The 15,830-nt window shown below is 47.8% G+C and overlaps 1 protein-coding gene across 7 annotated transcripts in view; it reads right to left on the reverse strand.

Annotated features, from left to right (window-relative positions):
* The window catches only part of MSI2 (musashi RNA binding protein 2), a 385,784-nt gene that overhangs the window by 143,353 nt on the left and 226,601 nt on the right, over window positions 1–15,830 (reverse strand). The window lies entirely within an intron of this gene.

Genomic DNA, 15,830 nt, shown 5'->3' on the forward strand with positions numbered 1-15,830 from the left:
TACACTGTATACCTATTTTAATACAGTTTAAATCATACGGTAATGGAATTTTCCCCTTGTTCTTTTTTTATATAATATTACAATATTGCAAATAATTCCCAGATGAGTACATCGTGAATATTATCTGGTTTTCTTCCCAATTTTTTTTATTATGGTAAAATACACATAACATAAAAATTTCCATCTTCACCATTCTTAAGTGTAGAGTTCAGTGGTACTGAGTACATTCATAATGTTGAACCACAATCCCCACCCATCCATGTCTGGAACTCTTTTAATCTCATAAAACTGACACTCTACCCCATCAAATAATAACCCCACCCATCCCCTTCGTCCCCCCAGCCCCTGGCAACCACTATCCTATCTGCTGTCTTTATGACTGTGACTGAGGTCCCCCCATCTCCGGGGCAGACATTCCAAGACCCCCAGTGGTTGCCTGAAACTTCGGATAGTACTCAACCCAGTAAATACCATGTTTCTTCTTGGACATACATACCTATGATAAAGTTTAATTTATACATTAGGCACGGTTGAAGATTTAGCAATAGTAACAAATAATAAAATAGAACAATTACAACAATATACTATAATACAAGTTATGTGACTGTGGTCTTTCTCTCTCAAAATATCTCATTGTAAAGTTACTGACAAAGAGAGATGATAAGATGCCTACATGATGAGAGGAAATGAGGTGAATGACGTAGGCAAGTGACATAGCCTTCGGCTGCTACGGATCATCTGATAATCCATCAGAAGGAAGATCACCTGCATTAGGACCACGGTTGACCGCAGGTAACTGAAGCCATGAATAAGGGGGGACTATGGTATTTCATATAAATAGACTCACACAGTATTTGTCTTTTTGTGACTGGCTTATTCCGTTTATCATAATGTCCTCAAGATTCATCCATATTCCGCTGCACGTATATACCACATTTTGCTTATTCATTGATCCATCGACGGATACTCGGTTTTAGCTATTGTGAATAAACACGAATGTACACATATCTCCTTGTGTCCCTGTTTTCATTTTTTTGTGTGTGTGTATACACCCAGAAATGAAATTGCTAGGTCATATGGTAACTTTCCTTTTAATTTTTGGAGGAACTGCCATCCTGTTTTCCACAGTGGCTGTACCATTTTACATTCCCACCAAGAGTGCACAAAGGTTCCAATTTTTCCACATCCTGGCCAACACTTGTTATTTTCTGGAATTTTTTTTATAGTAGTTATCCTAATGGGTGTGAGCTATTGTGAATTCTATCTTGACTGCAGCATAATACTTCACAGAGTGAGAAACCATTGCTTACTCAGTTATCCTTCTGTGGATATTTAAACTTTTTCCAGTTATACACAATGGAAATTTAATGCCTTGATTGCTCTGGGCTGAACTGTGCCCCCCTCCAAACTTGGATGTTGGAATCTTAACCCCCAGTATCTGAGAATGTGATTGTATTTGGAGATAGGGTCTTTAAAGAGGTTATTGAGTTAAAATGAGGTCATTAGAGTGGGCCCTGATCCAATACTGACTGGGGTCGTTATACACAGAGGGAATCTGGATCTGGTCAGGTACAAAGGGAAGACCACGTGAGGACACAGGGAGAAGGTGGCTGTCTGCAAACCAAGGAGAGAGGGTTCAGAAGAAACCAACCCTGCCAATCTTGGACTTCCAGCGTCCACAAGAGTGAGCAAATAAATTTTTGTTGTTTGACCATCCAGTCTGTGGTACTTGGTTATGGCTGCCCCAGCAAACTAATACATTCATACTAGGACCTTTACAAACAGATCAAAGAGTAGAAAGCACCAAAGCTATCCTCTGTCTCTCTTCCTCTTCCTCCCTCAGTCTTTCTAGGCATCCTGCAACCCTTTTGGATATTTCTAGTGATAAGATTTCAGGATCCACACTCAATTTCCATGCAGATCTCAAGAAAGTCACCCTCACTGAACCAGATTTGGCTTTGAATTCCACTCCTTGTACTTACGATCCAATTCTTTATTCTTCGACAAAACACCAAAATACCCATCTATAGTGCAGGTATTGTCCTAGCCGATCAGCTACTCACCTGGGGAGGGTACTCAGTTTGTCCAGGTGAGCAGCCTGGTCTCTTCATTCATTTTGTGCCCGAGATTGGCAGTAAAACTACAACTCAACCCATGCGGTCCTGGACAGAGCCGCTAGCCAAAGGGCTCTGAGCTTGGAGCAATTTCAGTGTGTGTGTGTGTGTATGTGTGTGTGTGTGTGTGATTGGGAGGGACTGAGCACTGTTCATTGGAGCTCAAAGGCTCACAAATGAGTTTGGGGGCCTGCGCTAAGCCAGCTGAGAAAAGGAATCATAGGCTATTCATTCTTCACTCCTTCCAGACTACAATCTCTGATGGAGGGGAAGACACTGGGCAAAGCAATAAAACCAGGTTTAAAATGCTGCCTCCAGACAAATCAAATCTATTTTTCTAGATGCTATCAAATAGAACAGGGGGAAAAGAAAAGTCAAGGTAAGAATGGAAGAGGGGGTAGGCAAGCCAGACACAAACCTCGTAAACCTCGAAGGGACTGCCCTAGCTTAAAAATCCCTTCCAGAGTCAGGGCCCCCTTGGTTGCTAAGCAACCGAGTCTGAACAAACAGGCTCCTGGGGCCTTCCCCTTCTGGTCCCCATTTCTAAAGTCAGTGACTGGGAGGAAAATGGCCTTGCACGGTGACTGCTTTGCCAGCAGGGAGCTCCTCTCTCTCAGCCGGGTACCAGGGTGGAGAAGGGGTGCCTTCACCAGACCCCTCCGCAGCCAGGCAGGCTCGACAGTCCCCCCCGGGCACCTGCGGAGGCCACACACACCACAGCCGTCTGCCTCGGTGCACTACTCAAGCAAAACCACCAGAAGATCAACTGGTTTGTTTGCACACAGAGCAGTCACACTCGAGCATATGGTACTACAGACTCAGACCCCAGGGCCTCGATAAGAATTCCAACGCCTGCGGTACGGGTGGGTGGGTGTCGCGCAGGTAAACGTGACATCTGTTTCACACCCATCTCCACATTTTCTAAGACGTTTGCCAAGTGCTTATTTGGAGCTAAAAATGCCTAACAGTAAGGAAAACAGCCTCCCTTCTGTGTTGGCCATGTTTTGGTACTGAAACTCAGATCCCCTTAGGAAATAAATATTTTTAATTAAAAAAAAAAAAAAAGTATTTTCAATGCCTCCCCACCCCCACCCCTCAACAGGGTGTAATTGGCTCCCTCTTTCCTTTCCAAAGTTTGGATATTTTCTGCCGCTACCCTCCCAACATTCGCTCCACCCTGGGGAGCGACGGGGAGGTTCTGTGTATGTTTTTTAGGGCAACCATTGTCGTAAAGAATAGAGCTCCTTCCTCCACAGTCCACTCGCACAATGGGACTCGCAGAGACCTCTTGAATAGATAAAATGTCAGGGCGAAAGAGAAATTCTATTAACACTTTACAAAATAAAACATCTGAGAAATAGCTAGAGAGGAAAGAGAAAGAAAGAAAAAATATGGATAAGACCCGGTGCTGGGGGGCGGTGGTGGGGAAAAACTTCTCAGCGATTGCAAAACACTTATTAATTCAGAGAAGCCATCAATGCAATGGAAATCTGGCAGAACAGCAAGAGCTGAAACTGGGAGAATTTGAATATACAAAGACTGAATAGAATGAAAAACACGGCCTCACATACGGGGCTGTTTCTCACGGTTCTGTGTGAATCCAACAGAAGCAGCTTGTGTGAGTCTGCATCATGGGCGAATGAGGAGCACAGTCAAGGTAACCCGTATTCAACCCCAGCGAGAGCAGACTGATGACTGTGTCTCTGTCCGTCCGTCCGTCTGTCTCTCTCTCACACACACACACACACACGCACACACACACGAAACCCAGGTAGATCAGTTGGCTGTGAGGAGTCATCAACTGCGATGTGAACCCCAGACCTCATTTGAGGGTGCCAGGACACAGAGAGTTGGGGGCTGGACACAGGAATTTTTCTGACCTCAAGTAGAAAACACCACTAACTCTTGTTAGGTGTCTCCTCAAGACTAGCACTGGTATTTATTTTGTGTTGACAGTGCCCTTACCAGGCTTACATATTTCTTTGTACCAGAGGTGGGGGCCCATGGGCCTCGTGGTCTTGGGGCAGGGGTGTCCCTGGAGGGATTGAGAAGGAGAGGAGATATCCGAACCTCAGCATACTTTGCCTTACATCCTGGCACACGCTTGGTCTGTTTTGAGAGAAGGAGCTCGCCCCAACCTTGAGACGCACCTTTTAATAACTTAGGGCGGGTTCAAATGCCGCCTGGCATCTTGGTGGTATAACTTTGTGAACGAAAAGGCAAGGTAAAGTAGCTTTTAAATAAGATGGCTGGGGATGCCCGCCTGTTTGTCTCGGCGCCAGCAAGTCCTGACCATGTATTGCTGCCTATCTCCAGGTTCAGACCACACCATAACCTCCTCAGAAGCGTGTATCGTGCGCACAGCACATCTGAGAGTCACGAAGCTACGCCACTGGCCATGGGGGGGGGGGGGGGGCCAGGGCTCCTCAGACTTCCTCCACGTCAGGACCACCTGGCTCGTTTTGACACGGGTCCCTCAGACCTCACCCCTGGAGTGTCTGATGCTGTGGCGCTTGCGTTTCCAAAGAGCTCCTGGGGGATACTTATGCAGTGGCTGGCCTGGGGCCCCCACTTTCTATGAGAAATAAGAACAAAGGTTAAACACGCTGGGCACAGCTGCTTCTTGCTCTTTGCACACGTCAGTGCTCAGTACATGGAATCAAATTTCTCCTCCAGAGGCAGCTGCCACACTTCGGTGTGACAACAGTCCTCCCCTCTTTGTTCCTTGTCTCTCATCCATTTATATCCTAAGACCCTGAAAATAATGACAGTAGAACCTATGATGGAAAAGACAAGAAGAGGGACATCTTCGTGACAACCAAGCTGTCCCTGCACCCAGTGCAAGAAAAATTTGGATTCTACCAGGGTGATAGAAACCTTCCTTCTAACAGATAAACTCCAGCCAGCCAACTCGATCTTGAATAGAAAACTGAGCTAATGTTAACTTTATTTACTTTTATGTGACATATATTTACTAAGCACTCACTATTTGCAGAGCATCGGCCTACGTACAGGTAAGAGGCACACTATACCGGTCCCTGGTAGACTGTTGGCATTAATGGCCCCATGCCCTTTATTCTGTAATTTTGCAGTTCCTCTCCCCAAAGAGGCAGAGTCTATCTCTCCATCCCACGTATCTGAACTTGACTTCTTATGGTCAACAAAATGAGGTGGAGGTATGCCTGTTTTGGGTCTGCCCTTGAGAGGGTTTTCGTGTTTCTGCTTGTTCTCTCTTGCACCTCTGCCATCACCAAGAGAAGGGCGTGCCCGGGCTAGCCAGCTAGAGGATGAGAGGCACGTGGAGCTGGGCCAAGTCCCCTCAGCTGCCCAAGCCGAGGACAGCCTGGATGAGTGGATAGTTAGTCAACCCCAAAACATGCAAGTGAGCCCAGACAAGATCAGCAGAACCACTCTCAGTGGACTCTACACAGGTGAAATAAACAGCTATTGGGGCACCTGGGTGGCTCAGTCGATTAAGTGTCTGCCTTCAGCTCAGGTCATGATCCAGGGTCCTGGGATCGAGCCCCACGTCGGGTTCCCTGCTCAGTGGGGAGCCTGCTTCTCCCTCTCCCTCTCTCTGCTGCTCTGTCTACTTGTGCTCTCTCTCTGTCAAATAAATAAATTAAAAAAAAAAAATCTTAAAAAAAAAGGGGAAGAAACAGCTATTGTCTGCCACTGAGGTTTTGTAGTTGTTCGTTACACAGCATTCTTGTGGCAATAGGTAACTTGTACATGGTCCCTATTTTTTTTTTTTAAGATTTTAACCTACTGGAAGATACACAGGCAGTCTCAAAGAATACTAGACAATGAACAAAAGCAAGAAAAGAACTGGAAGGAGGTAAAATGTGGAATATGGGCTGAGTATGAAACTGTCAAGTTACATATTCCAAGTGGAATACAGGTATCAGGGTGGCAAGGGACTACTTCTAAATCTCACCCCAGCAGCAAGGTTGGAGACAGGGACCCTAGAAGTGCCAGGAGAAATTGGCAACATGTACCTCACTAAATGAGCACCATGAAAATCAGCAATAATTAGCACTCAAGTCAGTGGGTGATGCCTCTCTAATCCTAATTCATTTAATGAATGAACGAACCCTCTTTATAGTGAGTCAAAAGGTTCATTGTGAGCCAGGCATTCTTGCTGGGTGAATTTAGAAGTAGCCATTTGGTACTGACCATATCCAGAGGTGGGACTTTAGCCAGCCCAGCCCAACTCATGTGACGGCCGAAGAGGAAACCTTTCAGGTCACAAAGCAAAGAAGCTCCTAGAAAGAGAGGTCAAAAATTCTGTTGGTCAACTCCGTTGGCCAAAGGTTGGGAGCCTAGAGTGTGCCCTCAGACCACTGTTTCTTCTGCCTGCAGCTTTGGTTGCCCAAGTACACAGAAGGGGAGTGATGCTGATTTGGGGACGCAGAAAACTTGTCCCCAGGAGGAACCTAAAGGGAATCGAGTTACTGGTACTAATTCGGCAGATGCTGGGAGGCAGCAGAGTGCGGCAGGCAGCGTGGCACAAAGCATGGGCAGGATCCAGGTTGTAATCCAGCTCTGCTGGGATCTTACGGAGGACAAGTCACCTCCCTTCTGTCCTTAGTTTCTCATCTATAACAGGAGGAAACTATGAGATGGCCGCCTAAGATCTACTCGTGAAAACTCTCTGCCTAGAATGCTAAAACAGACCACAGAGCCCGCTAGGACAACAGCTAGAAGCATCAAATTCGCCACTGGTCTTTCACAAACTCTGTTCTGTCAGGACGCTCCAGAGCTTTGCTGTGGCCAACACATGCTGAGAAACTTCCCACTCCTCTTGGGATCCAAATACATACACCCACATGCCATACATATCAAGAACAAAGCAGGAAATGGCACTTCAAATGATCTTTAAATTATCTGGACAAGAGGGAGAGGAAAGGGAAAAAAAAAAAAAAGAAACCCAGCTCTTCATACTCCCCCAGAACAAATGCCCTTGAATTTCGCTTCCTGCTCCCACTCAAACACTTCAAGAGTTGGTTTAAATAAACGCCCATAAATGCGACACCATGATACTGTAGTGCGTAGGGCTTAACAGACCTTATTATGCTCTATAAACTCAAGGCACTAAAGTCACAAGAGTGGAGACTCATAGAGGAGGCAGGATTGCCCAGGACAGAGGAGCTGGAGATGGAGGTCGTCCTACTGGGGACCGTTTCAAGACATGGGATGGCAATGCTCTCCACTTCTCCTCCAACCAGCTGGACATAAGCAAAACCTGTCCCTGCCCCCAAGCTCAGCCGCGGTGTCTTCGTTTATTGAAATGAGACTTTTCTGTACGCTCTGGCCTTGCGAAGAGGGAGGTATGAATCACTCTGAATCTGAATCACTGCCCAAAAGAAAGGATGGAAGAGAAGAAGGCAGGCTGGAAGATCCCATTACGCTGAATTTTAACCTTGACTGCTCCCTAGGATCACCTGAACAACTTTTCTTTCTTTTATCTGACAGAGCGAGAGAGCACAAGCAGGGGGAGTGGCAGGCAGAGGGAGAAGCAGGCTCCCCACTGAGCGGGGGGCCTGATGTGGGACTCAATCCCAGGACCCTGGGATCATGACCCTAGCTGAAGGCAGACGCTCAACCATTTGAGCCACCTAGGCGCGCCCCATACCTGAAGAATTTTTAAAATCCCGGCTGCTGAGGCTACACCCGGCCCTGTTAAATCAGATCTCTAGAAGGGGAAGCCTGGTAGAGGAGTGCTGAAAGCTCCCTAGCCATCCCAGGGGCAGCCAAAGCTGAGAATCCTTGTTCTGAATGGCTAAATACAGCTGAGTTGGCCTTAATCACAGCCTGTGTGTCACAGAGCAAGCTGGTGGCAGAGGTGGAATGGGGCCGAGGGGTCCCAGAAATAAATGGGCCCTAAGGAAAAGGGGCACCGAACAGAGCTTTGGCTGCCTGTAGACTGGCGGTCTACCCCCTGCCAGAAAAGTCCAGAGCAGGCAGTTCCTTTGTTACGGACTGCTTTCGGGGAGCTCTCCCTGCCCTGTCTTGGGTCTTAGGACAAGAGAGTCAGAGCCCTGTCCTGGAAGAAGCTCAGCATAGCCAAAAACGGAACAGAGGGCTTGAGAAAACCTAATGAAATCGTTGCTCTTCTGCCACCGTCACCCAAGATTTTCACCAATACTCTTACTGCTTTGGTCCTCACCACAATCCCCGGAGACAGAGACTAGCACAGAGTCCTCCGTTTCCTCACTGGCTGTCCTGGAGCTGGCAGGGGTTGGGCCCAGGACTCAGCTGCTGGCCTTAGGAGTCCGAAGCTCACCCCACCAGCCTCTGCCTGCCCGCCCGCCTCCGATTCTTGCCACCCCCTTGCTGCAGGCACGCAGGCTTCTCGGCCACCCCTGACCTCTGTGCATTTTCCCCTGCGGGTCTGCCACCATCGAGACACTTGGGGGTTTGTAGCACATTTCCCCCCATTCCAAGGGTCCAAAAATTCTGGGTTGCATCCACCTGAAATAGTTTAACTCATGGCCACGCCTTTAACTGACTAAGAAGAGAGTCTGCTGAGTGTCTCCTAAACTTTTTTTTTTTTGGAGTAAAATAGACGTAACATAAAATTTGCCATTTAAACCATTTTTTACTGGTACCCAGCTCAGTGCATTAAGTACATTTCCTAAACTCTTCCTAGAGGGCTCCCAAGTTTGGCCAGAAGGTTCTATCCCCATTGGCAAGACTCTTTTTTACCAGCCCTATTTCCCCCTACTTTTACTTCTTTTTATTCTTGTGGGCTCAGTCCATTTTCCCATTTAACTTAGCAAATAAAACACACCGAAGTGTGGATCTGACAGCAGGTACGAATTTAACAAACGAACACTTGCCCATGGGAACTGAAGAATGTGGGGCCTCTGAACAGCTCTCCTGGAGATTAGACATTTCCTTTACCTGAAGACAAAGCCTCCTGCTCAGAGGTTCTCATTGCACAAGTGAACAGCAGACTCTACGTTATGAAATGCCTCCACCTTCCCCCAAGAAACAATGATTATTGTAATAGCTACCATTAATGGCACTTAATAGGCAAATGCAAAGCTCATTTAATTATCAAAATAGCTCTGAGGGAGATATTATCATACCCATTATACAGGTGAGGAAGTTATGATCAGGTGACCTGCCGAGGATCCTACGAGCAGTCACCAGTGGGGCCAGGATTTAAAACCGCAAGCGTCCCTACATCTTCCCACTGGTCTCCCTTAATGGTGTTCTAGTTTTTGAGTCCCCGGGGCTCAGGGTAGTGTCATGGGCTCCTGAAAGAACACACAAACACTGCCTTAAAGCTCTACCAGAAAGTTTTTTTTTTTTTTTTTTTAAAGATTTTATTTATTTGAGAGAGAGAATGAGAGACAGAGAGCACGAGAGGGAAGAGGGCAGAGGGAGAAGCAGACCCCCTGCTGAGCAGGGAGCCCGATGTGGGACTCGATCCCGGGACTCCAGGATCATGACCTGAGCCGAAAGCAGTCGCTTAACCAACTGAGCCACCCAGGCACCCAAAGCTCCACCAGAAAGTTAAGAGGATCGATGAGGTAAACCAGGGAGACAGACACGTGCTCCCTCAGGTGGCCTCAGAAGACGAGGGAGTGCCGAAGAGGGGTCTGTCCCTCTTAGATGGGTGAACTCGGGAAAGCCTCCAGATCACCGGGCTGTTCCAAGATCACAGAGTAAGCTGGTGGCAGAGCTGGAACTGGCGGAGGGGTCCTGGAGCATAGTTTGGGGCTCAGCCCCTGTGAGTCCCCATGGTGCCTGGGCCCTGAGAACGCTATGTGTCCTGCTTCCCAGGATGGTTACAAAGGCTCCAGTGGTGGCGAGGGAGTACCTAACGTGCAGGACACTGCGGACAGCCACTGTCGCTGCCCCACCCCCGGCAAGCCCCTTGCGCACGCACGCAGACGCACACACTCCAACTCTGCAAACGGGTCAGGCCGAGGGACAGCCACTCACAGACCCAGCATGTCCTTGCGAGGGCAGTCCTAGGAGGCCCCCTCTCAAAACCGAGCAGGGAAAGCAAGAGCCTGTGTGAAGCGTGGTTGGGGTGGGGGCCCCACTGGGGCGGAGCAGGTGAAGCCGGGAGTCCAGCACCAGCCAGGAGGGTGGGGCAGGGGCGAGGTGGGGGGGTCCAGCCAGGGCTCAAGACAGGAAGCGGCGAAGGGAGGGAGGTGGTGGGAGAGGGACAGCAAGGGAGGCCGGGCACGAGCAGTTGCAGGAGAAGCAGCTGGTTCCGGCAGGCGTGACAGGTGTCCCACGGAAATGGCATCTGGCCCAAGGGCCTCTTGCGAGAGGTGCCTTCGAGTGGCGGCGGCTGTGCTCTGGAAATGCACGGCCTGTCTGCAGCACTGGCCATGCGTGCGTGTGTGCGTGCGTGCGTGCGTGCCAGTGTGCGCAGGGAGCGGAGCGGAGAGACAGGCGGGCTGCCTAACGCTCCCAGGTCCCCCCGCCTGCCACTCCCCATCAGGCCTCACCTACCGTGAAAAAGGCCCAAACCTGCGAGCTCCGGAGGAGACAGGCAAATCATTAGTGGAGCACTGATGTGCCGGAACACTCTCTTGCATTCCCATTAAACAAATACTAAACTGCTAATTGCCAAAACAGATCTCCACGACTCGGACCGAACAGGGGAAGGGTTTATAATTACCAAGTGTGAAAATGCACAGCCTGTAAATAACCACCTCATCTGTCCTAATATGGGCTGATATTGATGGGCATGAAATAAACATCAGGACCAAATGGAAAAATCATCCACATCTCCTGTGGCCAATGTAATCTCGAATGGTGACAAGCGTAGCTGTAGCCATACACTTGGGGAGAGGGGAAAAAGAAGATTTGCAGGCTTGGAAAGCCTACGTCCCAAACCTGCTTTCAGTCCCTTGGGTCATGTGCATCTCCTTTTTGCCTGGAAAACAGGGAGGGTAAATGGCATGGTTTGATAATGGGATGGAGAGCCTTTCTGTACCTAGGAAAGGCCAGGGTCTGGGGCAGGAAACTTGTGAGCGCATGACCCTCTAGGACAGGGCTTCAGAGCCCCTTGGCCTGTCCCCTTTGACAGAATGGCTGGTGAGGATGGAGGGAGAGGGAGAGGTTTGCCAAGGTGACACATGTATTCACCAAGCTAGTATTTCCTAAGGCTCTACTGTCTGCCTAGCACAAAGAGTTGCAGAGGACGGATGAAAAGAATGTGGGTTTAGGGTGACCCTTGGCCTTTTAGACAACCCATATGCCACAGTGCCTCCTCTCCCCCACGGCCCCCTGCCACTGGGATGGGAGGCAGACGGGTCCAGCAGATTCCAGAGCCCTACCTCTCTCCCTGACTGCACCTGAGGGGGTGAGGCGATGGGCCAGAGGTCACAGGGACGTCACTACAGTGTCCTAAAGCTCAGGCCCTTCTTCTCTGCCGGCTTGTGATTCTGAGGAATTCAGCCAGCCTCGGAGTGGCTGTTGGGAACTGGGGGGGAGGTTCCGTTCCTCTCAGAATCACAGACTCGGGAGTTAGAAGTGACCCAGAGGTCACCTCTCCACTTCCCGCCCAGTGCAGGAATCCCTTCTCCAAGGCTCTTCTGAACCCTTTCTGGAGCTTCAAAGGCTCGGAGCATCTCTGCCCCACCCCCTCGGTCGGCTGCTCAGGCCTGAATTCAGCGCGGTGGCACTTAGATGCCCGAAATAGCAGCTCCCTCTGATCTGAAGCCCAATTTTGGCAGGCAGCAGAATCCTGTGAACCACATGGCATCTAGGCACCTGAATCAGAGCACCAAGGACCACCCATCCCAAAGCTTCCCTGTCGGGGCTGAGGCATCTGAAGAAGCTCCTGCTGCTTCCCCACTGGGTAGCCTGAGAGCCAATCTCCTCGGTCCCCCCAGGGTCCCTGAAGTCACCCCCAGGACCAGCCCTGACCCAAAGACTTTATGAAATATAAACAAGTTAAGGAAAGCCTGCGCTACATACTATTTTTAAAGGAACCCTACTTTGTTAGTTTTAAGTTCCCAAAGTGTCTTCAAATAATGGCTAACCAAAGTTCAAGTGCGGTAACAGGCTACAGGATTCAGTTACTTGGCGAAGTTACTTCTTGTTCAGAGAAGATCCTAAAGTGTCTGGAGCTGGAAAAAGCCAAAGACAAAGAGGAGTCCAGCCCGAGCCGGAGTGGTGGAGTAGAAGGAGGCTGGTGTGGCATCCCAAGTCCTGCGTTCAAATCCCGCCCCACCATTTCCACCTACACACAATCTCAGGCAAGGCTTTCCAAGGCGGCTCAGTTTCCTCGTGTGTAAAAGGGGTGATGATCATTACCTGACCCTCAGCCTAACTTGGGATGCAGAAATTATTAACATAATATACAAGGAAGCCCTCAGTGAGTGGTTAAGTGACTGCCCTCTGGTATTGCCAGTACACAGTATACGCTGGTGCCCCACAAAGGTCCGTCAGTTGAGGGCTGCGTAACGGGAGAAGAGACTTCGTACCGACGACCAGAAGCTCCGATTTAGAGACATGAGTACAGATGAGCAAGGTTTACCATCATAAGGGCACCTTGCTTTATGTATTGTGCTGTAACGAGTCGTCTGCAAATACAGCATATTTTAGACAGCGAGGGGGGGAACGGAAGAATGAGCCGTGGTGCATCCTACAGTGGGGAACTTCTCGAAATAAAAAGACACAAGCTACTGGGATGCAGCTTGGATGGATCTCAAGGGAATTATGCGGACTGAAAAAAGTCAATCTCAAAGGCTTATTCCATACCGTATGATTCCGTTGCTGTAACGTTCTTGAAATGACAAAATTATAGTGACGGAGAGAACAGAGTGGTGGTTGCCAGGGGTTAGGGTGCAGGAATTTCTTTGTGGTGATGGGACACTTCAGCACCCTGATTATGGGCACAGTCGCTCCAATCCACACAGGCAATGGAATTTCAAAGAACTGTGCGTGTGCGCATACATCCCCCCCCACCCCACAGGAGTGGCTGTTAAAACTGATGGATGATGCACCAGCATCATTTCCTGGTTTTAACAATGTGCTATGGTTATAGGAGATATTACCATCGTGGGAAGCTGTGTGAAGGGTGCACAAGAGCTCTCTGTACTATTTTTAATACAACTTTCTGTGAGTCCTACACTATTTAAAAATAAAAATTTATAATAATAATTTTTTAAAAACCACAAGGGGGCTCATTATTTCCAGAAATTCACTAGCAGATCAGTTTATAAGGCAAATAAGGATGCCCTAATTTCTCTTCATTTGGATAAAGTAGGCATACAGAAGGTATGCTTATCGCAGAGAGATGGATCCCTTAACCTGTATCTTGTACTTGGCCCTGGCAGAAGCAATCCAAAATATTATTTTGTCACATGAGCATCTGTGTGGATAGTCCCCACTGCCCCTGTCTCATCACCTTCCCCGGTGCCCAGCAAACCCGCAGCACCTACTAGAGTAACTAATACAAAAGTAAGTGTACAGAGGCACCTGGGTGGTTCAGTTGGTTGAGCATCTGCCTCTGGCAGGTCATGATCCCAGGGTCCTGGGATTGAGCCCCGCATCGGGCTGCCTGCTCCGCGGGGAGCCTGCTTCTCCCTCTCCCTCTGCCTGCCGCTCCCCCTGCTTGTGCTCGCTCTCTGACAAATAAATAAATAAAATCTTAGAAAAAAAAAATGAGTGTACTGCAAGTGCTTCCTGATTGAGTTTCAGAAAGATTTTTGCAGGATAAAGGAAAAAACTTCAGACAGAAAAGAGCCTCGTATCTAGTGGTTTCCAAAGTTCCTTTTTTTAAGCCATCAAGATCCTCTCTTTCATTTTTGAGACACATATTACAGGCCTTGGGATATTTCATACACCAACAAATTATACTTATTACTATGTTTGGGATGTGGGAATGTATTTATCAACACTCCCCATAACTGTAATTTGGGGCTGTTGGCAGTAGGAGGTGATCAGGGACCCAGTGAGTTGGGATACATTGTCTAAAACAGGCACACCTGACATTTCAGTTGGGATGGGGTATCCACGATGTCTGATAGATTTTCTTTCTTTTTTTTTTTAAGGTCCTCCTAGATTTTTTGAAGTACATGCACACCTCATCTTATTGTGCTCCACTTTACTGCACTTCGTGGATACTACGATTTTTACAAATTGGTTTGTGGCAACACTGTGTACAGTAAGTCCACTGGTGCCTTTTTCCCAGCAGCATTTGCTCATTGCGTGTGTCGGCGTGACCTTTTGGTTAACCCTCACAATACTTCAAACTTTCCCATATTCTCATATTGGTTATGGTGAGATCTGTGATCAGTGATTAGGCCTTGCCAAAAGCTCAGATGGTGGTCAGCGTGTCTTAGCTAGTGTTTCTAAATATTATATTCTTATATTTTATAAATTTTATTTATCTACTAAAAGTTAAATACATTTATTAATTTATTAAATACATTTAACTTATTAACATACTATATACATTTTATTTACTTGTATCATTTATATGTTTTGAATAGAAAAGTATTTTTTTTAAGTGAGGTATGTACAGTGTTTGGACATAATGTTATCGCGCACTTAAAAGACTGCAGGATAATGTGGCATAGTGTAAGTGTAACTTTTTTTTAAAGATTTTATTTATTTGACAGAGAGAGAGAGCACAAGTAGGCAGAGTGGCAGGCAGAGGGAGAGGGAGAAGCAGGCTCTCCACTGAGCAGGGAGCCCGATGCGGGGCTCGATCCCAGGACTCCAGGATCATGACCTGAGCCGAAGGCAAACGCTTAACCGACTGAGCCACCCAGGTGCCCCCATAAGCGTAACTTTTATATGCATCGGAAAACCAAAAAATTCCTTTGACTTGCTTTCCTGCGACCTGCCACATCTCTGAAGTGTGCCCATAATGAGGTGAACCCAAGGACCCCACATTCTTGCCGCTGACTCCTTCTGGCCTGCTCCCGATGTCCAAGGGATAACTCAGATCTCTGCAAATGAGTATGGACAGAAAATCCAACCCCCCCACCAACTTAATCCCCAAGCCATACAGCTCCTTAAAGGGTAAAAAAGAAGGGAGGGTAAAAACCTTCATCTACCCTTACCAAAAAAAAAAAAAGTACCAATTCAAGCTGCTTCAAGACCTAACAAGCATTTTTTTCTTTCATTTATTTCTACATCAACACTCTGAAGGATAAAGATCTTTCTCATTTCAAGAGCTGTCAATTTGCTTTAGTGCCATGTGTTTCATCTGTTTGAGGTAAAGGGAATTACAAAGCAGGCAAATGAAATAATGCACTGCAATCTAACGTACTTTGGCAATTCAAATTGGGACCAGGGAAAAAGGAAATTAAACAGGGATGACAGGCCACACAGCACACCTGGGCTGTGCCCCACGGGCCCACCCTGCCGCTTCCCTCTGCTTGCTAACTTTGTGATTTGATGAAGTCTTCAGTTCTTTCCTGCAAACTGTACTATTTGCTGCACCCCTAATTCTTCAAATCATTTATACATGTTGCACAACTCATACAATATTTTGCTTTCTGAAGCAGAAAAAAACCTCTTCACTGCCGGGAAACCGTCAGGTGCTGTTACTTTAAATACCCCTGTGAAAGCCGGCAGCCCCGTTCAGTGGGTTTACTACCCTTCCCCATATAAATGAACAAGGAAAAATGCTTGCCACATGCCAGACTGTGAGAAAGCCTTACCCCATCAAGCCCAAGGGGTCCATTACACAACGAACTTAATAAATACAAAGGAAGCCTTAATCTC

This window comes from Mirounga leonina, unplaced genomic scaffold, assembly GCF_011800145.1.
Source record: "Mirounga leonina isolate KUSES-001 unplaced genomic scaffold, KU_Mleo_1.0 Mir_200, whole genome shotgun sequence".
Classification (NCBI taxonomy): Eukaryota; Metazoa; Chordata; class Mammalia; order Carnivora; family Phocidae; genus Mirounga; species Mirounga leonina.